General features: G+C 42.2%; 1 protein-coding gene and 1 pseudogene across 1 annotated transcript in view; both read right to left on the bottom strand.

The window, feature by feature from the left end:
• Positions 1-23,209, bottom strand: part of LOC128695258 (uncharacterized) — a 1,855,180-nt gene that overhangs the window by 1,477,896 nt on the left and 354,075 nt on the right. The window lies entirely within an intron of this gene.
• LOC128684810 (5S ribosomal RNA) lies at positions 11,291-11,408 on the bottom strand (annotated as a pseudogene).

Below are 23,209 nucleotides of genomic sequence, written 5' to 3'. Positions count from 1 at the left end.
TTTTCAAAATCATTTATCACATGTGTCACTCTTTGTTTACACTTCATCAGTCTGTCAGTTTGTCTGTTGCTCTGTCAGTTGTTTTTTCTGTGAAGCTATGTGACTGTCAGTCTGTGAGCTCTGACAGCGAGGCTCTGACTTGGGCAATAGATTTGACTTTTCCCTAAGCTGGTATATATTGCATTTGGTGTGACTTGCCATCTCTGTTTAATGTTATTTCTCTGTGACCACTTGTCCCTCTGTCTATCTGCCTGTTACTCTGTTTTCCTCTGTTTCTGTCTGTCATTTACTCTTTGATCTATTTACCTGTATCTTGCTGTTTATTTTTTTATACATCTTTTTGTCTTTACTTGGATGTTTGTCTGCCTGTTTTACTGTTCATATATCTGCTTTCGCGTACACGCATGTTTGTCTGCTTGTTACTCTGTTTACCTGTTGTCATGTACCTATGTGTTTGTTTCTTCACCTATTCATGTTTGTCCACCTCATTGTTTTGGTGTATTTTCGTCTGTTTTCTCTGTCTTTAGTTCTGTCTATATATAATCGTGGCCTTACACAGTTGTGCCTCTGTACGTGCCTCAGTTTGTAAGTTTGTCTTTGTCTGATTGTTTATCTATGTCTTTCTGTCTTCCTGCCTCAACATGTTTGTGTACCTGACTGTATTTCCGTCTGTCTGCGACTGTCTGCCCCACACTACTATAATCCCCAGTCTCATTCTCATACCTGGTGTAATTAGGGGACAGTGAGCGTAATTTTCCCATGAATCCCCAGTAATCCTAAGATCGTTTAATTACAGGCAGACTTGTTATGTGATTACAAGTTCGTTCAACTAATCCCAAATCTCGTAAGGGGTCTCCGGGAATGTGGAGGCTTTGTTTCTTGTTTCTGTGTGTGTGTGTGTGTGTGTGTGTGTGTGTGTGTGTAATTACCAAGCTATGCCTGCAGGCACAGAGCCTGAGTTCCTTGGGTATTATCATGCCTGTTTAACAAGATCTCAGGAAACAAGCGATATTTATTTTCAATTGAACAACAATGAAAGGAAGTTAAATTTCCAGTGCTTTTCTAATCGCATAAGTACATTTCTTAGGAATGCGATCAAGAGATTACGAAAGCGCTTGGAATTTAATCATCTTTTTTATAATGTGCATATGGAGTTTGCTTCCACTACCCATTCTCCATTACCCTCCACTTATTCGTTGCCCTCAGGCAGAAAAAGTGCTTCCTCACTGTCCAAGTGGCTTGTTCAGCTTCCATCTCTCTCTCTCTCTCTCTCTCTCTCTCTCTCTCTCCCTCCCCATCTGCTACGTTACTCAGATTCTCAGCTCATTTAAAAGATTTCACTAGCTTCATCTTTAAATCTCAATGTATCCTAGTGGCAGATCTTTCTTTCTGTCATGTTGGAAGTCCTCAGCAACCTGGTCAACAGACTTATTGTCCCTCCTGTGATAACATTTGATCAATCCCTCTACGGAAAGCTAGAGAGATCATCAGTGCTACACCACATAGTATAGTCACTTGAAGGAGATCGTTCTAACGTTTGGTAGTTTCCACATACTCATGTATCTGCTTGGAACAACAAGTACGCTGATGGAGAGCAAGTGACTTACAAGCATTCTGAAAATGGTTTATGTTAAACTGTTGTAGTGCATATGATAACTGGTAGTTGATTCGAATGACGTTTTGTGGCCATTTTCTGGAACACAAGGGCCACCAAATTTTGGTGAAATCTGTTGTACTAGAAAATCCTGAATTTTTTTCACTAGCATAGGAAGCTGAGAAGGCTGACATCGCTCTTGAAGGTCTTGTAACGTCCACTACAATCACTAGACTTTGAAATAAATCTAACAAGAAGAAAGCTGAATAGAGCACTCAATTTAAAACTAGTTATTTGGGGCTAGATTATTGGCGGAGGCTTGCTACCACACGAGCATTGAGCAAAGCAGATCGCACCTGGACTTGGCTAAATCACTTGCGTGCAATTTCCGACGCCTTGACAGTATTTCCTGCAGCAGGACAACTACCAGAAATCTGCCCATCTGTATATATTCATGAAATGAGTAAACTGGAAAGCAAACACCAGATGTCTATAGGAAGTTCAGAGGAGGTTTTCATGCCATTGCTCAAATAAATCTGTTACGAAGAAATCTATTGCGATTTGCCATCAAACAGTTACGAAGTCATTAAAAGCACAAGCAGCTTGACTCAATGCATTAAGATGACAGAACAGCGACCATTGTGGACAATGCCAGCCCACATAATGTCTGAGTTTAACACTGGCATTCAGGAGTTCCTTGATCTCACATACACCACAAGTAAAGATTCAACTGACACTAAAATTGAAAGAGAAGCATCAGATCTTTTGAAAATGAACACATATCAAGATTCACGTCCATCTTTCTCCTCTGACCCCTCGATGAAAAATAAGATGAGTGGTATGGTCGCGAAAGAAGTCAATATGAACAAATACTCCGAGGAATAAGCATTTTGTACTTTAATTTTGTCAGATTACTCGGGGTTTAGATAGTCAGCAACCCCTACCATCCCGGGAGAGAACTACCGGAGTTTACCTAGTAGCCATGGTAAGCCACTAGTATCACTCTACTTCTGACTCTGCTCCTGGTAAGTAGCCCTCGGGACTGATCATTGTGTTATCTGCATTGGCTTAGGTTTAATCTATTTGTGTGTATGCATTCACCTATGTGCCCCCTGGTAACCTCAATTTTCTCAGCCCGCAGGAGTACCGCAGGGTCGCTCTAATTTGCGGACCACTAGGAGCTGTCTGCATCGTACGACTGTGTGTGTTTATTGACCAGAGTTCGAACCCGATCGTAGGCTGGAGTTACGATTCGGATATCCTGGCTGACTCCTCTAGCCTCCACCTCGACTAGTTGGCGCACTAGGAAAATAATACGAACAAATGTATTGACCTGTGCTGCTTTCCAATTGCATGTGTATAATGCAGTTATCATAGTCTACTCTATCATCATCATCCAGTAGTACAAGGAAAACTGTCCGGAACATCTAAGACTTCGTCCGATCTCAACAATTCATGGACAGAACTTCAAAGTTGCCAACAATTCATCCTTTGTTATATTTGGTCACTATGATTTATTCTTCTTTTTTTCAGTTTTTATTCAGCTAAGTAAACCTCATATTTTTCTGTTTATTATTAAAATAAACTCCCCCCCCCCCCCCTCACCTTTTATATCTTATTTTTTAACTTGATTTATATAATTTCCCATTTGCTTTTATAAAGGAAGGAACTCGTATAATATTAACACCATTCTGGGTTCCATTCCTCACAAAGACCAATCAGCTGGAAAGAATATCTACAGAATGACTGGACAGTCTGTATTTTCCCTCTATTTCAAGAGGAAAGACAAAGCCAAGACCTTGTGAAATTTATCTGCTGTCACGGTTGCACCTGACAGAACCATTGATCTTGGCTTACTGTTCCAGCGATTCCTCTCAGTGTCCAGGACAAGAGATCTTTCTCTGGAAGATATGAGATATGAGCCGTGTATATACCCATCATCCCTTTTTGATTACGAAAACATCTCGAGAAATGCCGTTAAGCTTCAACTAGCCTAAGTCATCAATGACCTTTTTAACAAGATTCCATCAAGTGAAACGACATCAAAAAAAAAAAAGTGTGCTTGCTGATGTAAAGAAAGGGAGATACCCATGGTAAAATATCCAGGGCAGATGCTGACTTTGCAAATAAAACCTATAGGGCAGCAACTGTTGTGTCAAGCTGCAACTAATCACTGTTGTTTGAAGCTTGTACTTGGTAGAGTACACGTCAACATTGTTGGAGGGACAGTAATGACGATTTTTGAAGCTTGTACTTGGTAGAGTACATGTCAACATTGTTGGAGACAGTAATGACGATTTATGAAGCTTGTACTTGGTAGAGTACATGTCAACATTGTTGGAGAGACAATGACGATGTTTCGTGGACATCAATCACATTTTTTACGTTTCTCTCAAAAGTTATCATTCTTCTGTCGGTACACTTTTCATTATTTGTGCATATATTCTTATAATTTTTACTCACATTATTCATTAGTCACGGTTTTAGATCATAAGAACATAAAGAAGGAACACTACAGGAGGCGTACTGGCCCAAGAGAGGCAGGTCGAAGTCTCCTACCGGCTTAAGCCAATGGCCTAACCTAGATAGTGATGACGTGTACTTAGCTCAGTGGTGACGTGTACTTAGCTCTGTGAAGACCTGTTTGTGTGCTCTCTGTGAATCTGAACCAGGATGCCCTCTCTTGAGCAACTTTACCAGCAGCTGAGAGAAGAGCTCAGAGTTGCTAAGATGGAGATACGGCGATTAACGGAGGAGAACAAGAGGATTCGTAGTAATCCTCCTGTTGTGAGTCCCCAGGTTAAGAGGGGAGCTTGGTCAGTGGCCGGGCAACATGGAACCAAGCTGAAGATCAAGAAAACGGTTGGAGAGGCAGAAACAACGAGAAACCAGAAGACTACCGTGGAAACTTCCAACCCATTCTCGGTGCTACCCGACGAATGTGAGTGTTCTACTGGGAATGCCACAACGAGCACCAAAGAAACATTGGCAGACGTGAGTGAGACATCCCTAGAAACCCCAACGAAGACCATCGAGAACGTCTTGACGAATTCTACAAGTGGTGTAATGCTACCTGGCGAATGTGAGTCGACTACTCCGAGCATGTAATAAAGTTGGTAGAATTACCGACAATATGTAAAGTAAAAGGACACAAGTGCAACTAATGTGACATTTATTGTGGCAACATTTCGCTCTCCAGGAGCTTTATCAAGCTCCTGGAGAGCGAAACGTTGCCACAATAAATGTCACATTAGTTGCACTTGTGTCCTTTTACTTTACTCCGAGCATCACGACGGACGACGCCAAGGAAGGTAAAAACATTGTTGTTGTTGGGGATAGCCAGATTAGGTACATGGATAGGGCATTCTGCTTGAAGGATAGGAGTAGGAGGCAGTGTGTGTGTTTTCCTGGGGCTGGGATGAAGGATATTGTTAGCCGTCTGGATGACATCATGAGAGGTAATGGGAGCAATCCTATTATCTGTCTCAGTGCTGGAGGCAACGATGTTGGCAGACGTAGGAGTGAGGACCTGATTAGCAGGTATAGGTCAGCAATAGACACAATTAGGAGGAAGGGTGGGAAACCTGTCATATGTGACATTTTGCCAAGGAGAGGAGTTGGAAATGAATGGTTGTCCAGAGCAATTGGTGTCAATTGCTGGCTGGACAAATACTGTAAGGAAAATGAGGTAACATTCATTGACAACTGGGACCTCTTCTATGCCAGAAATGACATGCATGCCAGGGATGGGGTTCACTTATCTAGGTGTGGGGTGGGAGCACTGGCCAATGCAGTGGAGGGAGCTGTTAGGTCTTTAAACTAGGAATAGTTAGTGGTATGGGTTTTTGCGGGAAAACTGTGAAGTCTCAGGGTAGTAATATGAGTACTAGGAGAACTAGTAATAGGCAAAATGAGGTGGATATTGGAAAGCCAGTGGCACTAATTGACAAGGACAGTAATAGGTTTAGTGGAATAACAGAAAGGAGCAGGAAGGGTAAAGAGAGAGGAGGGTCTTTAAGTATTTATTACACAAATAGTCGCAGTGCTAGGAATAAGATGGACGAGTTGAGACTAGTTGCTAGAGCAGGTAACAGATGTATTTGCCATTACTGAGACGTGGTTTAATTCAAAAAGTCGGGACATGCCTGCAGAATGTCACATTCAGGGTTTTAAATTGTTCCAAGTAGATAGAAGTATCGGGAAGGGGGGTGGGGTGGCATTGTATGTCCGAGATCGCTTGATCTGTTGCATAAAAACGGGTATTAAGTCTGAAGTAACACATACAGAGTGTTTGGATAGAATTTTCAGTGGGGCATGAAAAATTAATTTTAGGTGTGATATACCGTCCCCCAAATTTAGATAGGGACCAAGGGAGACTACTATGGGAGGAAATTGTTAGGGCCACAAGGCACGATAATGTAGTAATTCTAGGAGACTTTAACTTTAGTCATATTGATTGGAATTTCTTGACTGGGAATTTAGAATCATACGACTTCTTAGAAGTAGTTCAGGATTGTTTTTTGAAGCAGTTTGTGACAGAACCTACAAGGGGTAATAACCTGCTTGACTTAGTTCTGGCAAACAATGAATCCCTTGTTAATAATTTAGAAGTTTCAGAGGAACTGGGTGCTAGCGACCACAAATCAATTACATTTAGAATTGAATGGAAGTATGATAGTAGGGATAACTCAGTAACAGTCCCAGATTTTCGCTTAGCATATTACGATGGGCTTAGAGAACACTTAACATCTGTTGACCGGGGTAACGAAGAGAGCTATCAATATGACAGTTTTCTGAACACAATACATGCTGCTCAAAGAACGTTTATCCCTTATAAAGAAATTAGATCAAATAGAAATGACCCAAAATGGATGAATAATAGGCTCAAATATCTACTAGGGCATAAGAAAGGAATTTATAGGCGTATCAAAAGAGGCGAGGGTCATCTTATGAATCAGTATATTGACATTAAGAGGGACATTAAAAAGTTGCTAGGGATTCTAAAACTAACCCAAAAAGTTTTTTCCAGGTATATAGAACAAAAGTCGGAGATAAGATAGGTCCCCTTAAAAATAACTATGGGCATCTTACTGACAAAGAGTGAAATGTGCTCGATTTTAAATAATTATTTTCTCTCGGTTTTTACACAGGAAGACACTAATAATATTCCGGTAATTAATTTTTATAGTGGGCCAGAAGAAGATAAATTATGTAACATCACAGTCACTAGTGAAATGGTTGTGAAGCAGATAGACCGACTGAAGCAAAATAAGTCACCGGGTCCTGATGAGGTTTTTTCAAGGGTTCTAAAGGAATGCAAAATGGAAGTCTGTGAACCATTAACTAATATTTTTAATTTATCTCTTCAAACAGGTGTAGTGTCTGATATGTGGAAGATGGCTAATGTAATTCCTATTTTTAAAACAGGGGACAAGTCGTTACCATCAAATTACCGCCCAATAAGCCTGACCTCAATTGTAGGCAAATTACTAGAGTCAATTATTGCTCAAATTATAAGAAGCCATCTCGATAAGCATAGTTTGATTAATGATACTCAGCATGGATTCACAAGAGGCCGGTCTTGTCTAACTAATTTATTAACTTTCTTCAGTAAAGCTTTTGAGGCTGTTGACCACGATAAAGAATTTGATATTATTTACTTGGATTTTAGTAAGGCATTTGATAGAGTTCCGCACCAAAGACTGTTGAAGAAAGTAGCAGCTCATGGCATTGGGGGAGGGGTGCTCTCGTGGATCGAATCATGGCTCACAGACAGGAAGCAGAGAGTGTCCATAAATGGGGTTAAATCCGAGTGGGGATCAGTAACAAGTGGCGTTGTTGGCCCGTTGTTGTTTATAATATATATCAATGATCTTGATGAAGGAATTACTAGTGATAGGAGCAAATTCGCCGATGACACGAAGATAGGTTGGATAATTGATTCAAACGTAGATGTTGGGGAACTTCAGGAGGATTTAGACAAACTCTACTCTTAGTCAGAAAAGTGGCAGATGCAGTTCAATGTAGATAAATGCAAGGTTCTGAAGCTCGGGAGTGTCCATAACCCTAGCACTTATAAGTTAAATAATGTAGAACTTAGCCATACAGATTGCGAAAAGGACTTGGGGGTTATGGTAAGCAGCAACCTTAAACCAAGACAGCAATGCCTAAGCGTACGTAATAAGGCAAATAGATTACTGGGATTTATATCAAGAAGTGTAAGCAACAGAAGTCCAGAGGTCATACTGCAGCTTTATACATCAATAGTAAGGCCTCACCTAGATTATGCAGCTCAATTCTGGTCTCCATATTACAGAATGGACATAAATTCGTTAGAAAACATTCAGCGTAGGATGACTAAATTAATACATAGCATTAGAAATCTTCCTTATGAAGAAAGATTGAAGACTCTAAAGTTACATTCACTTGTTATACGAAGAATGAGGGGAGACCTGATCGAAGAGTATAAGTGGAAGATAGGTATTAATAAAAGGGATATTAATAAGGTCTTGAGGATATCTCTCCAAGAGAGAACCCGCAGTAATGGATTTAAATTAGATCAGTTTAGATTTAGAAAGGACATAGGAAAGTATTGGTTTGGAAATAGGGTAGTTGATGAGTGGAACAGTCTACCTAGTTGGGTTATTGAGGCTAGAACTTTGGGTAGTTTCAAATTTAGGTTAGATAAGTACATGAGTGGGAGGGGTTGGATTTGAGTGGTACTTGCACTTCGGAGCTTGTTTCTTGGGTGGCATTGAAAATTGGGTTGGTCAAATGTTTGTTAGTGGAATGAATTGTAAAGGACCTGCCTAGTATGGGCCAACAGGCCTGCTGCAGTGTTCCTCCTTTATGTTCTTATGTTCGCATAGGTCAGGTCACATTCACTTAAGGAAGGAGCAAAGCCTAGTAGCACAAGCTAGCCAGGTCCAACTCACACCCACCAACACCCACTCACATATTTATCCAAAGTTTTAGCCTCAACAACTGTACTGGGGAGTTTTGTTCCACTCATTAGAACATAAGAAAGAAGGAACACTGCAACAGGCCTACTGACCCATGCGGAGCAGGTCCATGTCCCTCCGCCGGATTAGCCCAGTGACCCACCCCCCGCGGATTAGCCCAATGACCAACTCAGTCTGGTCACCTCCACTCAAGGATGGAGCACGGCACCAGACCCAGAAGCACAAGCTAGTCATGTCCAACTCTCACCCACCCACACCCACTCATGTATTTATCTAACCCATTTTTAAAACTACACAACGTTTTAACCTGAATAACTGTACTCGGGAGTTTGTTCCACTCACCCACAACTCTATTACCAAACCAGTGCTTTCCTATATCCTTCCTGAATCTGAATTTTTCCAACTTGAAACTTTTGCTGCGAGTCCTGTCTTGGCTGGAAATTTTCAGCACGCTATTTACATCCCTTTTATTTATTCCTGTTTTCCATTTATGCACCTCGATCATATCCCCCCTAATTCTACGCCTTACGAGAGAGTGCAGATTCAGGGCCCTCAGTCTATCCTCATATGGAAGATTTCTGATACATGGGATCAACTCTGTCATCCTCCTCTGTACGTTTTCCAGAGCATTTATATCCATTCTGTAATACGGTGACCAGAACTGAGCAGCATAGTCTAAATGAGGCCTAACCAAGGATATATAGAGTTAAAGAACAACCTAAGGACTTCCATTATTTATACTTCTAGATATGAAGCCAAGAATTCTGTCAGCTTTATTGCGAACACTAATGCACTGTTCTCTTGGTTTTAAATTACTGCTAACCAGAACTCCTAAATCCTTTTTGCAATCAGTAGTATTAAGATCTACATTATTTAGTTTATATGTGGCACGGCTATTTAACTGTCCCACATTTAGAACTTTGCATTTGTCAATATTAAACTGTATCTGCCACTTCTCCGACCATTGCATCAGTCTATTCAAATCATCCTGGAGTGCTCTAGTGTCCTCATTAGAATGAATTGGACGGCCTATTTTGGTGTCATCAGCAAATTTGCTCTGTCGCTATTTATTCCCTCATCTATGTCGTTTATGTAAATTGTGAACAACAACGGGCCCAACACTGACCCCTGAGGAACACCGCTTGTGACATGCCCCCATTCTGATTTCTCCCCATTTATGCAAACTCTCTGCTGCCTATGTGTCAGCCATGCCTCTACCCAGGAAAAAAATTCTCCTCCTATTCCGTGTGCCTTTTGTTTCCTCAATAGTCTCTAATGTGGAACTCTATCGAAAGCCTTACTGAAGTCCATATACACAATATCATATTCATTACCATGATCTACCTCCTCAAACACCTTTGTGAAAAAAGTTAGTAAATTCGTAAGACAGAAACGCCCCTTTGTAAAACCGTGTTGAGATTCATTAATCAATCTGTGCCTATCAAGATGGCTACGAATTGCTTCGGCAATTATTGATTCCATAAATTTTCCCACTATGGAGGTAAGGCTTATTGATCTATAGTTCGAAGCCAAGGACCTGTCACCTGCCTTGTAAATAGGTATTACATTTGCCATTTTCCACTTATCAGGCACTATGCCAGTTTGTAGTGATATGTTAAAAAGATTAGCCAAAGTTATGCAAAGTTCCTCTTTACATTCCTTTAACACCCTCGCAAACAGTTCATCAGGGCCTGGGGATTTGTTAGGTTTTAGTTTCTCTATTTGTCTGAGGACCATGTCACTAGTTACCGCAATCGTACATAGTTTATTTTCCTGTTCTACATAATCTATTATTTCAGGAATATCGCTAGTATTTTCCTGGGTGAAAACTGAGAGGAAGTAGGTATTTAGAATTTCACACATATCCTTATCACTGTCAATGATCTGACCAGAGTTACTCTTAAGTGGGCCAATCTTGTCCCTAATCTTACTTCTGTATACCTGAAAGAACCCTTTTGGGTTAGTCTTTGAATCCCTTGCGACCTTACCCTCATAATCCCTTTTTGCTTTTCTTATTCCTTTCTTTATTTCTCTCTTTAATTGAATATATTGATTTCTTAACTGCCCATCCCCTCTTTTGATACGCCTATATATGCCTCTCTTTTGACCAATGAGATGTTTTAATCAACTTTACATTGCAAATTTACATTATATATTTGTAATAGCTTTCACCGTTTGTGAAAGCTATTACAAAATTCTATTTTTTTGGGGGGTACAATATATCGTTCATTTTCCAAAGTAAAATTCGTCTTTAGCTTTGACTTGTTCACGTAAAGTCAGCTGCAACATCCAAGGTGTTTTTGATAAGGACCTGCCTTATATGGGCCAGTAGGCCTTCTGCAGTGTTCCTCCATTATGTTCAGTTTTGCTGAAAGTGCACCATAGTGTTGCCATACCAAAAAATCTTGATTTTTTCTTTATTTTTAGGCAAACTTCTTGGAGCTTCTAGTACACACTTTTGACCACTTTGAAATCGGACAGTTATTTAATTTTTATCATAATTTTAGAGTCCGACTCCCATTCCACACTGACTTGTTAATTCTTCTTCAATATTGATTCCATTGAAAATAGCAAACCTCAGCATTTCAGTGTACAATATGTCACTGGGCATTCCAAAGGTGCACAGCATCAGTTGCATACAGATTGTTACTGGCAGTGGGTTACCTTTGAAGAGTTTCGAGAGAGTTAATCTACTCTCTGATCCCGGCCATGGGCCAGGCTCGTAAATTATTTATGCCAGCTGCATTTGCTGTTCCCAGGCGGTCACCCATCCAAGTACTAACCAAACCCAACGTTGCTTAACTTCGCTGATCGGACGAGAAGCGGTGCGTCAACGTGGTATGGCCATTGGTAGCACAAGCAATAATTATTTTTTTCGTTCTGTCACAAGATGCGACTCAACCTCCCGTGTTTATGGTGCTGGAAAGAAATCAGCTTTCCAAAAACTCGTGAACAGTAATCGATTCCTCCAGGAATGTGCAGATGCATTCACTTTACCAGGCAAGAATCCCTCTGGCGGAAAACCTCAGGGGAGGCAAACGATCGCTTTTGTTTGGTGGGAAGTGCACGTTGTGTCTGGCAGCCATGAGTTATGACATACTGACTAAGAAACTCGCCTTGGCAAAATCATTTGTTATGCCCGAACATTTCCCCTTAAGTGAGTCTTCCATCAAACTCAATTGTCTGGGAGAGTTCTATCAGACTAAGCCATGGATGAGAATGGAGATTGATATTGATCCTTTGAACTACGGCTGGAGACTTGAAGATACTCAGTTTGTACCCAGAATGTCTGATATGAATACTTCACATAACAATACTGAATATGATGCATTGCAGTTGCGAAACTGGTTGAGTACCCACATCCCCTTCTGCAACTGCAGAAGAACCCACTTCCATGGGCCCATACATAGCATGATCTACATAATTCTACATGTAGATCATGCAATCTACGTTGCACAACCTGCTTTCAGAGGATCTAAAGAACACTTTTAGGACGAAACTGAGACTGTGTAAGAGCGACACTAAGCATTTTATTACTGCATTTAGCATGATTTAGATTCAGTAAGATTTTTCGTCGAGTCCTTCAGCATACTCTCTGAAAAACATAATTCTCAAATATGTCAATAAAGTTTTTTTTTTCCATTAGTTGGTTCTAAAATAATATGAAAATAATTGATTCTGGTGCCTTCGTGAAGCATGAGCCAGCCAGTGGCTTCTTCAGTCCTGTACAGAGAAGAACAGTGGAAGATGAGGAGTTTGAGGACTGATTACCTCAAACTACTCATCTTCAACCGTTCTTCTCTGTACTCGACTGAAGAAACCACTGATTGGCGAAACGTTTCCTTCATGATTGTTGTTAGTAATCCTCGATTTAAAAGTCAAAGTAGTCGGGCTGAAATTCTTCCAGCGCCAATCATTTTTAATTCTTTTAAAACTTTAATTAGACACAAAAAATATTCTACGCCTAATGATATGGAAGACGCCTTCCTTATTCTCAGGACCAGCAGCTGTAATCTTGGATTTAACCCAGTTTTAACACCGGTCCGGTGGTCAGAGATTAAGTTAGGTTAGGTTAGATTAGGTAAAGTTAGGTTACGTTAGGTTAGGTATGTCAGGAAACAGGACAAGTGTTTCCTGTGGCGAGTCATATGATGATCCGCAGCTTCAGCTTTTGGTCATCTGACCGAGGCCTTCCGCTGGCTTACTGGTCAACCCTTTAAAAATTATGGTCATAAATATAACCATAAGATAACCGGTTGTCATTTTGGTAGATTTTTTCTGTCGTTCTCTATACCAATAACACCGAAAACCTTTGCCAGTCTGTTAGAATTTTTTGGGGATCTGATGATATACTGATCCATCTGGTTAAACTGAAGAATATTTCAATGTGATTATGACAGACATCAATGGTCAAATCTTATATTCGTCGGGCATTTCCTTTAGCTCTGGAACTAGTCTTGTTGCAAACCTTTGCACTTTCTCTAATCTCTTGATGTGCTTGACCAAGTGTGGGTTCCAAACTGGTACTGCATACTCCAGTATGGGCCTGACATGCATGGTGTACAGTGTCTTGAACGATTCTTTACTAAGGAATCGGAACTGTATTCTCAGGTTTGCTAGGCGCCCATATGCTGCAGCAGTTATCTGGTTGATGTGAGCCTCAGGAGATGTGCTCGGTATTATACTCACTCCAAGATCCTTTCATCGAGTGTGGTTTGCAGTCTTTGGCGCCTAGCCTATACTCTGTCTGTGGTCTTCTTTGCCCTTCCCCGATCTTCAATACTTTGCATTTGGTGGGGTTAAATTCGAGGAGCCAGTTGCTGGACCAGTCTTCCAGCCTGTCCAAGTCTCTTTGTAGTCCTGCCTGATCCTCATCGGATTTAATTCTCCTCGTTAACTTCACATCATCAGCAAACAGGGACACTTGTGAGTCTATCCCTTCCGTTATGTCATTCTTATATATATCAAAAAGAGCACTGGTCTCAGGACTGACCCTTACGGAACTCTGCTGGTTACAGGCGCCCACTATGACACCTCGTCACGTAACATGACTCGTTGTTGTCTCCCTGTCAGGTATTCTCTGATCCATTGCAGTGCCCTTCCTGTTATAAGTGCCCGATCTTCTAGCTTTTACAATAATCTCTTGTGAGGAACTATGTCGAAGGCCTTCTTTCAGTCCAAGAAAATGCAATCTACCCACCCCTCTCTCTCGTGTCTTACTTCCGTTACTTTTGTCATAAAATTCCAGTAGGTTTGTGACATAGAATTTTCCTTTCCTGATTCCGTGCTGGTTATCGTTTGTGTGTACTCACCTAGTTGTACTCACCTAGTTGAGGTTGCGGGGGTCAAGTCCGAGCTCCTGGCCCCGCCTCTTCACTGATCGCTACTAGGTCACTCTCCCTGAGCCGTGAGCTTTATCATACCTCTGCTTAAAGCTATGTATGGATCCTGCCTCCACTACATCGCTTCCCAAACTATTCCACTTACTGACTACTCTGTGGCTGAAGAAATACTTCTTAACATCCCTGTGATTCATCTGTGTCTTCAGCTTCCAACTGTGTCCCCTTGTTACTGTGTCCAATCTCTGGAACATCCTATCTCTGTCCACCTTGTCAATTCCTCTCAGTATTTTGTATGTCGTTATCATGTCCCCCGTATCTCTCCTGTCCTCCAGTGTCGTCAGGTTGATTTCCCTTAACCTCTCCTCGTAGGACATACCTCTTAGCTCTGGGACTAGTCTTGTTGTAAACCTTTGCACTTTTTCTAGTTTCTTTACGTGCTTGGCTAGGTGTGGGTTCCAAACTGGTGCCGCATACTCCAATATGGGCCTAACGTACACGGTGTACAGGGTCCTGAATGATTTCTTATCAAGATGTCGGAATGCTGTTCTGAGGTTTGCTAGGCGCCCATATGCTGCAGCAGTTATTTGGTTGATGTGCGCTTCAGGAGATGTGCCTGGTGTTATATTCACCCCAAGATTTTTTTCCTTGAGTGAGGTTTGTAGTCTCTGGCCCCCTAGACTGTACTCCGTCTGCGGTCTTCTTTGCCCTTCCCCAATCTTCATGACTTTGCATTGGTGGGATTGAACTCCAGGAGCCAATTGCTGGACCAGGTCTGCAGCCTGTCCATGTCCCTTTGTAGTTCTGCCTGGTCTTCGATCGAGTGAATTCTTCTCATCAACTTCACGTCATCTGCAAACAGGGACACCTCAGAGTCTATTCCTTCCGTCATGTCGTTCACAAATACCAGAAACAGCACTGGTCCTAGGACTGACCCCTGTGGGACCCCGCTGGTCACAGGTGCCCACTCTGACACCTCGCCACGTACCATGACTCGCTGCTGTCTTCCTGACAAGTATTCCCTGATCCATTGTAGTGCCTTCCCTGTTATCCCTGCTTGGTCCTCCAGTTTTTGCACCAATCTCTTGTGTGGAACTGTGTCAAACGCCTTCTTGCAGTCCAAGAAAATGCAATCCACCCACCCCTCTCTCTCTTGTCTTACTGCTGTCACAATGTCATAGAACTCCAGTAGGTTTGTGACACAGGATTTCCCGTCCCTGAAACCATGTTGGCTGCTGTTGATGAGATCGTTCCTTTCTAGGTGTTCCACCACTCTTCTCCTGATAATCTTCTCCATGATTTTGCATACTATACATGTCAGTGACACTGGTCTGTAGTTTAATGCTTCATGTCTGTCTCCTTTTTTAAAGATTGGGACTACATTTGCTGTCTTCCATGCCTCAGGCAATCTCCCTGTTTCGATAGATGTATTGAATATTGTTGTTAGGGGTACACATAGCGCCTCTGCTCCCTCTCTCAATACCCATGGGGAGATGTTATCTGGCCCCATTGCCTTTGAGGTATCTAGCTCACTCAGAAGCCTCTTCACTTCTTCCTCGGTTGTGTGCACTGTGTGTGTGTGTGTGTGTGTGTGTGTGTGTGTGTGTGTGTGTGTGTGTGTGTGTGTGTGTGTGTGTGTGTGTGTGTGTGTGTGTGTGTGTGTGTGTATTTTGTGGATAATTGGAATTATTACTTTTATGATTAGCAAATTTGAAACACACATCTTTGGAATATGTTGTGAATATGAGAGAGAGGGTTCCAGGAGAGTGCTTTTATGTTGGCCGAGCGTTCTTCATCTTATTAACTTGAGCTACACCCTTACTACCTCTCTCTCTCTCTCTCTCTCTCTCTCTCATTCCCACTCTCTCCCCCACTCTCTCTCCCCCACTCTCCCCCTCTCTCCCCCACTCACTCTCTCCCCCACTCTCTCCCCCACTCTCTCCCCCACTCACTCTCTCCCCCACTCACTCTCTCCCCCCACTCACTCTCTCCCCCACTCTCTCCCCCACTCACTCTCTCCCTCACTCACTCTCTCCCCCCACTCACTCTCTCCCCCCACTCACTCTCTCCCCCCACTCACTCTCTCCCCCCACTCACTCTCTCCCCCCACTCACTCGCGCCCCCCACTCACTCTCTCCCCCCACTCACTCTCTCACCCCACTCACTCTCTCACCCCACTCACTCTCTCACCCCACTCACTCTCTCACCCCACTCACTCTCTCACCCCACTCACTCTCTCCCCCCACTCTCTCCCCCCACTCACTCTCTCCCCCCACTCACTCTCTACCCCCACTCACTCTCTACCCCCACTCACTCTCTACCCCCACTCACTCTCTACCCCCACTCACTCTCTACCCCCACTCTCTCTCTACCCCCACTCTTACCCCCACTCTTTCCCCCACTCTCTCTCTCCCCACTCTCTCTCTCCCCCACTCTCTCTCTCCCCACTCTCTCTCTCCCCACTCTCTCTCTCCCCACTCTCTCTCTCCCCACTCTCTCTCTCCCCACTCTCTCCCCACTCTCTCTCTCCCCACTCTCTCACCCCACTCTCTCTCCCCCACTCTCTCTCCCCTCTATCTGCCCCTCAATCTAATGTGAATAAATTCCATTCCATAAGCAGAGCACTTACACATGAATTTAATAAAACACAGTCAAAAGCAGACACGCACAAACGCGCGCGCTCGCACGCACACATACAATAGGACAGACCAGGCCAGGAGCCGTGACTCGACCTCCGAGCTCGGGATAGGTAATCAACAGTATTAGAGTGAGACTTTCTCTCAGCAGACTACTTTACTCTTAATGATACTGACTCTACCATCACATTTTTATAACGTCTGTTTATCATGGTAAACTACCATTAAGGAAGCAATTAACCCTCACGTCAGCCTCCCGGACCCTAATATTAACTAGCTTGCCTCTGATATTACCTTGCTTATCCAATATGTAACATGTCAAAGCTAAGCCATTATCTTCCTGCTCTATGAAATTACTTACCTACTCTATATATTAACGCATTTTATAAAATTTCTTCTGTATTTCCCTTCTGCTGTTCGGATTACTTATTTTTTTTTATATTGCAATCATCTTTAAATAACAAAAATCCTATGAAACGTATTCAGTCTGCATGTAATTGCTTAAATTCTTTATAGAGTACTTCCAAAATGTATGAATTAACTTATAACCCCGTTGCTCACCCACACTGAGTGTCTGTGGTTCGTTGCACGACACGGGTGACAACACTCAACATGTTTCTGTACACCTACTGCCCGTGTTCTTCTAGCAGTAAGTTGATACCCGAGTGCTAGTCGAATATTGTGGGTCGCATCCTTGGGCAAGGGGAAGGTAATATACCCTTCATAGGGCAGGGCTGTCAAATGAGCTGAGGTAGGGCATCAGCTCACAGCCCGTCAAACTGATTTGTGTAAAACAAATGCAGTCCAGGTATCTTTGCGGACCCAAGGGGCCTTGCAGCTGTGAATCAGAACCCTCACGTGGAGGGTTCTGAATTACAGCTACTTCCTCACGAGACCTGGTAGTTCTAATTCAACCCTCTTAGAAAAGTTCTACAGCTAGAAACCAGCATCTTCAAAAGCTCCAAAAGCTTCAACTTAAAACACTCGAAAACCCTTTCAACTGTAGCTTAATTAAAGTCTCAAGGTATCCAGAATCTTTTGATTGTGGAAACCATGGTGTCCAGAATCTGCTGATTCTGGACACCTTGATGTCCAGAATCTGCTGATTCTGGATACCCAGATGTCCAGAATCTGCTGATTTTGGATACCCAGATGTCCAGAATCTGCTGATTCTGGATACCTAGATGTCCAGAATCTGCTGATTCTGGATACCTAGATGTCCAGAATCTGCTGATTCTGGATACCCAGATGTCCAGAATCTGCTGATTCTGGATACCCAGATGTCCAGAATCTGCTGATAATGGATACCCAGATGTCCAGAATCTGCTGATTCTGGATACCCAGATGTCCAGAATCTGCTGATTCTGGATACCCAGATGTCCAGAATCTGCTGATTCTGGATACCCAGATGTCCATAATCTGCCGATTCTGGATACCCAGATGTCCAGAATCTGTTGATTCTGAATACCTTGATGTCCAGAATCTGTTGATTCTGGATACCCTTATGCCCAGAATCTGTCGATTTGAACCCCCTGATTCATGAAACCCAGGAACTGAAACAAAACACATTAAATCATTGAAAATACGAGTCTATGCCCTTAAAGATTTAGAGTCAAAATATCTACTACCACTTTCATAGGGTTAGACACGGCGCCATGTTAGTGCTTTTCTGTGGTAAAGTTAGTCTCACAGATGCAGTGTGTGGTAATAAAATGAACTAGCTTTATGCAACTTTCTGCAGTTTTACTAACTGCATTCAAGAAGATATACCAAGACATTGCATATTAAATCCATTGTTATTAAAACAAGAAGATAAAAGGCACAATACCATGACTGGAATAAATCACATTATTATTATTATAATCAAGGGGGAAGCGCTAAACCCGGAGGATTATACAGCGCCTGGGGGGGGGGATGTGGAAGGCATTCAGGCTTAATTTGGGGAACTGGAGCACAGATCCAATTCCCTAAATCAAGAGCCCCTCACCAACATCAAGGAACCTTCCTTGAGGGGGAAATAAAACATAAATGTCCCGCACATTGGAAAGAGGAGCTTTACAACGACGATTCGGTCCGACTTGGACCATTTACAGTTACACACACTTTGTAAATGGTCCAAGACGGACCGAAACGTTGTCGTAAGGTCCTCTCTCCTGTGTGCGGGTTGTGTGTGTATTGTAATTAAACCAGTTTGAATAAATTTACCTTTGTAAAAGAGATGTAGAGTGTAAGATGAATAGTGAAAAGTAATTGCATGAATTGTGGTGGGAATTTAAGACTATGACATTCAACAAAGTTTTTCAACTTCTTAAACCATTTCCTTTGTTGTCCAAAACGTCAAATGTAACACAGCCTATTAAATATTCAATAAAATTTACAAAATTGGCACTAACAAAGTCCATATGTTTCGAAAGCCCATATTGAAAGGCATCAAATTATTACACACAAATATTGCAATTTACTCCATAAATTTGACAGCTCGGGATCCTTATAACCCAAAACCAGTACGAGGTTTCGAAATGTTTTCTAATTACTGAACAGAAATCAGCATCCCATTTTCTGTGATAACACTGGCTAATTCGCCCAACCCAGTAAAGATGCAATCAATATTCTGAGCAAACTACAATATACTGAAAGTCTGAAGTTAAGGTGAAGCATTTTTCAATCTTTGCGAGTAAACCACTAAACCAAATATTTTGAATTGCGATAAAACTAGCAGGTTTACACCTAAACCACCAAAAGTTATTCTGATTCTTCCTCTGGTTTAGATGTCTTAGTGTTCTATAGGTATCACACTGAAAGGACAACGGGTTTTGCTTTATTTAATTTAGCTATCTGGATCCAACACAGTTCGGTAGTGATCCAAATATTTCCTCCATCACTGGAAGTTTCAGACTAATCAAAGAGACATTCTTAAGGATATTGCCTAATAAATTAACTCGCAGGTCTGCAAATTACTACCCGCTTCACAACAGAAGATATATTGATAACTGCGCAGGTTGAGAGTTGTATCCCACGTATCCCTGAACCCCCGGCCCCCCCCCTTATTCCCCCAGCCTCAAAAATACACTAGAGGATTAGTAACTAAACCTAAAAACCCTCTAGAGGTAGAAGAGATAGAGCTTACGTTTCTCAAGAGACTTAGGAGCTACAAATCAACATTCTCAGAAGTTGTATATCAACACACTCAAAGTCCCCTGGGGCTTCAGCTCAACACTCTTTACAAAACTTAGAAGCTGTAGCCTAACAACCTCAAGAAGCCCAAGAGCCTCTGGAGCTTAAAGCAACACCTGCAGCAAGCCCAGGAGCTGGAACTTAGCCATCTCAAACACCCTGTGAAAATGTGACAGTTGCTTTTTACGAACTAGGTTGGATTCTACCGTACAGTTTCATTCCTATGATACTTGCGACTACGCTGGGCGACATGAAGAGACAATATTAATTATTATAATCAAAGTGGAGCGCTAAACCAGAGACAATAACAGCTTCAAGAAAGTATTAGAGTAAAATTTACGAAACTCACGCCTATTCTCTTAACAAAAGAAATGAACTACAACACAGCATTTATATACTAAATAAATGCGTGAATTTATCTCCATTTTTCATTTCATTTCACCCAACAGCGGTGCGACTAAGAGCGTACAACACGAACACTTTCCAACTTGTCGCATTTCGAAGAATATTTGTTCACGTTTAAATATGTTAACAGGTTTTTTGCGGTTTTAGGCAGGTCTGTGGGTGAAAGAAATATAATTGAGTGAAGCTTCATAAAAAAAAGAATTGCTTTTAATATGAATATGAGTTTTGGGTTATACAAATTACATTCATTTATAATTAATAAAATTTGGGAAGAATTTAAGCTATGGGTGACAGGTCGTCGACATTCCCACCCGCATCGTACTGGAACGGGTGTAATGTCGTATGTAAGGTCATAGTAGGTGTAGTTTTAAAAGTTGGTTGGATAAATACATGAGTGGGTGTGGGTGGGTGTGAGCTGGACCTGGCTAGTTTCTGCTACTAGGTCAGTGAATGTTACTGACCTGACGACGTTAAGGCATTGGCTTAAGCCGGTGGGAGAATTGGACCTGTCTCGCATAGGCCAGTAAGCCTACTGCAGTGTTCCTTCTTTCTTATAAGCCTTCTACTGTTCTATTGTTTTTTTACACATCCTTGATAATGTGAGAAATCACGACAGTGCTTGGAAATTCTCTATGGGGAAGTGGAAAAGAAATCTTCCTCCGTAAGTCCTATGTATCCCAAGAAGCGACTAAAATGCCAGCAGTAAGGGGCTAGTAACCCCTAGGAGAGGAGCTAGACGAGTTGTTTAGTACTGTAAGATGACCACCACCATGAAGATCTGTGTAGTCTGCAGAAAGGGTAAGGGACGAAGACAGGCCTGGATTGCTTGCCATCTCTGTGGTCAATGGTCCCATGGTATATACAGGGGTTTTAAACCAGTGACCACACTTGACAAACTCAGAGATGTTTTTGGGTCTGCCCAAACGAGATACACCTGTATCAGCATGGTATGACAGCTGGGAAAAAAAAGATGGGAGGTAGGGACGGGGCTGTCTTGGACAGTGTTCCTGAGGGTGTTAGTGCTGTCCTGGAGGACAGTGCTGAGGGTGCTCGTGTTGTCCTGGAGGAAAGTGCTCCAGAGGGTCCTAGTGATGTCTCAGAAGACAGCGCTTGTGAAGATACTAGTGTTGTCCTGGAGGACACTGAAGACAACGTTATTCAGTCCACAGAGGTTCAAAATAAGAGATACTGCTGGAGATGGATCAAAATGGGATGATGCCTCAGGGTATAGTGTCGACACACTACCAGCAAAACCTGGTGGAAGCACTGATGTCCATACATCGGTAAAAGATATTGAGAAAAGAGGAAAAATAAATGCACCAGCAGTGAACGCAGCTACAATAAATCCTAGCAAACAGAAGTACAATCTATGTAAGTACTATGCCTAGGGTATCTGCAGGCACGGTATAGCTGGTAAAACAGGTGGGACATGCACTTTTGACCATCCCAAAAAATGCCGCACCCACATGACAGCAGGAGAGTGCAATTTCCCTTCTTGCAACTTATTTCGCCCAGAAATGTGTCACTCATCAATCCATGAAAGAAAATGCTACAATGCATACTGCCAGCCACATCACCTAAAGGAGACTAGAAAAGCAGACCAGCCGGACTTTGGGAAACAAAAGAGAGGAACCACAACCTCTCCAGGGACTGAGGTTTCCAGGGCCAGAAGGGAAAAAAGACTGGCATGAAATAACAATCCTACACCACCTAAAAACACTTCTGGAGCAGAGGCACGGACATTGGCCTCTACCCCAGAACAACAGATATTAGAGCCAGCAAATAAACCCCCCCTAAATTCCACCAATAAGACATTTGTCTTTGCAAATATACAGGGTCTAAAGCCTTCAAAAAGCAAAATTCCTTGCATCAAGGGACTGCTCACGGAGTCAAATGCAATGTTTGCGGTATTCACAGAGACCCACATAAAGGATCATTTTGACAACGAAATATGGATCCCAGGTTATAACCTATTCCGATGCGACAGACTAAACAGGCAACAAGGGGGGCTTGGCCTGTATGTCACAGAGTCGTTCATTTGCACAGAACTATTAAACACCTCAAATGATGTGGTTGAAGTTTTGGCGGTAATGATCCAAAACCAAAACCTTGTCATTGTATACAAGCCTCCAGATGCAACTTCCCAGCAATTCCAGGAGCAGCTTGAGGAAACTGACCACTGTCTGGAAAATCTCCCAACTCCTGCCCCAAACATCTTACTACTAAAATGGAGGAGTATAGCAATGTTTTAGCAGAGATCACCCCGGGAGGCAGCTCAGATGAAAATTACCACACACACGAACTATTAAATCTCTGCAACAAATTCGCCTTAAACCAGCAAATAGTAGAGCCTACAAGACTAGAAAATATGCTGGACCTCATCTTCTCTAACAATGACGATCTGATACGTAATATAGCTATCAAAGACAATTCACTCAGATCACAACATAATAGAGGTACAGACATGTATGCACAGAGCTCCGGACCAGCAAAACGTGAGCAATCATGAAGGTCTCTTCACGAAATTCAATTTCAATAACAAAAACATACAATGGGATCAAGTAAACAATGTCCTAAATGAAACAAGCTGGGAAGATATCCTAAACAACACGGATCCGAACATTTGCCTTGAAAAATTTAATTCTGTGGTTCTTGAGATCTTCTCAGTACACATTCCATTAAGAAAAAGAAAGAGAAGATGTAAACTAGAGACGTTCCCTATACAGACGAAGGTGAAGAGTCACAGAGCTGCTGAGTGGGGTCAATATATCTGAAATACGAAGGGAGGCACTAGTCAATGAAATTGCAAATACCGAACCTAAGTTGAAGGAATCTTATAGGAGACAAGAATCACAGGAAGAACCAAAAGCCATAAAGGAAATTGAAAAAAAAAAAACTTCTTCTCTTATGCTAAATCTAAGGAAAAAACAACATCCAGTATTGGGCCCCTGCTTAGGCGGGATGGGACATACACAGATGATTGCCAAGAAATGAGTGAGATACTAAAGTCCCAATACGACTCAGTGTTCAGCGATCCACAGCCCACTCTAAGGGTCGACAATCCAAATGAATTCTTTATGAACGAAACCCAAAATCTGG

This window comes from Cherax quadricarinatus, chromosome 70 (assembly GCF_038502225.1).
Source record: "Cherax quadricarinatus isolate ZL_2023a chromosome 70, ASM3850222v1, whole genome shotgun sequence".
NCBI classification, from domain to species: Eukaryota; Metazoa; Arthropoda; class Malacostraca; order Decapoda; family Parastacidae; genus Cherax; species Cherax quadricarinatus.
The sequence above is the reverse complement of the archived record's forward strand: the minus strand, read 5'-3'. Positions and strand labels throughout refer to the sequence as shown.